Here is a 1936-nt window from a genome sequence, read left to right as displayed (position 1 = left end):
CACACTTCAACCTCTGTTCACAAGAATGCATACTCTGCTAATTGTTGTTAGACCTTGGTTTTCGTCCCGTGCGAATGACTACACGCTGCACACGTTTGAGTACATTTAGTCCCCACTAGACATATGATAGATAGATTCAGGACATTTTAAATGGGAAAATAACGTTTCAACTCTGTAAAGGTTTAAATACTTTATGAGATGCAATATGTAGCAGAATCAGTAGCGGATCTAGAAGCTGTGAATATGTAATGGGGGGGGGGGGGTCTAGGGCGCCATCCACAACCCCACCCCATAGTGAATGCCAACAAAATACTGGCTATAACACTGCCTGAGCGCCCCGGTAGAACATAGGTCGTATTACCTATGTAGTTGTTCGCCGAAAAGTAGTTTTATTCAAGTTGACATAAAGTTCATGTCATATTATGATTGATTTTGTTATTGATTTTTGTCAACCTCAGAGCAGTGACTATAACACTGAGCATCCTGAAAATATTTTCTCGTTAAGAAAATTGTTAACATATGAGTCAATATCCTGGCTTTTGAGGTTATTGTGAACGAGAGGATAAGAAATGGGACAGAATCTCGAGGTCTGCATGTTAATTCCGCCTGTTTTGTGAGTTGACAGAACATTTGTAGTCTGTTGCCCCACTACCCAATCACTAGTTATTACTAACTGGACGATTCACTAGTGATAGTGAATATGATAGTGATGAGAGAGAATAAGACCACAGATCGGGAGTGGAAGAATAATGAGAAATAGAATCAAACGCCGAAGTCGTGGAAAAATGTCAGACAGCTTAAGCTACTTATTATGTAATTGACCTTTTAGATAATATGCAATTTGGGAATAGGTCTGAGGTACTTTGTCTTACGGGGGGCGTTTACTTGATCTGATTGGGGAATCAGCACCTGTGCGACAAGTATAGAAAGAACAATGTCAAGTTCCTATATTCATTTTTATTATCTTAGCGCACGCGCAGTGGCCTTTCCTGTGGGAGGAAACTGGAGTAAACTCATAAGGTTGAGATGGCGTCCCTATCTCCAAGTCACATACACTGGGATCGAAACCACGAACGCAAGCTAGAGGGTGTGGTTTTTATCTACGTTTCAAATACGTTTTCAAGGGAGATAACTACTTCAGAAAAATTGAAGATTATCCATTTGAATTCAATGTTCACTATTACAAGATATATCTGTATATATATATTGAAAATATAAAATGCCATAATTTTAAATTATTAGATTTGTTTACGGCATCGTTTCATGTTGAATATTAAAATATAAAATAAAATTGATTTGAAGTAAATATTCCTGTATAAATTGTTAACTTAAATCATATTTATAAGTAAACTTGTTTCAAGTGAGTCCGATTTCTTTCCAATCTCGTTAGCTTTGCGCAGTGGCGGTACCATAGCCAGTGAGGAATTTCCGAGGCGTGGTTATTGCTAGTTGAAAACTATACCCAATACCCCGCGCTGACGACCTTTTGGTCGGCATGCGCAATTTTTGTCGGCTTCAACTGGAGCTAATTACGCAAACCAAAAGAGTGACCGGAATTTCTAAAATGAAACTCAGCATTTGGATGTTTTATGTGAAGTTCTAGTAAAATGGTGAGTTGTCGTCTCCACTCCAAATATACTATTCAAAAAAAGTAGGGGATATTTGATTTTGGGGGCATAATACTAAAATATGCAAATGACTACGAAAAAAGTCACTATAGAACCTAACAGAAGAAACATTTCCAGTTACATGTGACGCCCAAACGCACCAATAGCTACCGCATGGAATGCAGGTGATGCTTGGGATCATCATGGGGGTCCAACCCAAGATTTGCACGACTCTGACTTTGAATGTTACAGTCATTGTGGCATTGAATTCCAGGGTGGAAACCTCAGTTTAATTGTTTTAGTGACCAGAAAACAAATTTTGATATGCG

General features: G+C 38.5%; 1 non-coding gene across 1 annotated transcript; it reads left to right on the top strand.

Annotated features, from left to right (window-relative positions):
• The first annotated feature begins 1388 nt into the window (after positions 1-1388).
• Positions 1389-1525, top strand: LOC126828914 (U4 spliceosomal RNA). The gene has a single exon (XR_007683297.1). It is a non-coding gene; the product is annotated as a U4 spliceosomal RNA (small nuclear RNA).
• The last annotated feature ends 411 nt before the right edge of the window (positions 1526-1936 follow it).

Source organism: Patella vulgata, chromosome 7, assembly GCF_932274485.2.
Source record: "Patella vulgata chromosome 7, xgPatVulg1.2, whole genome shotgun sequence".
Lineage (NCBI taxonomy): Eukaryota > Metazoa > Mollusca > Gastropoda > Patellidae > Patella > Patella vulgata.
This window is presented reverse-complemented; position numbering and strand designations above follow the sequence as displayed.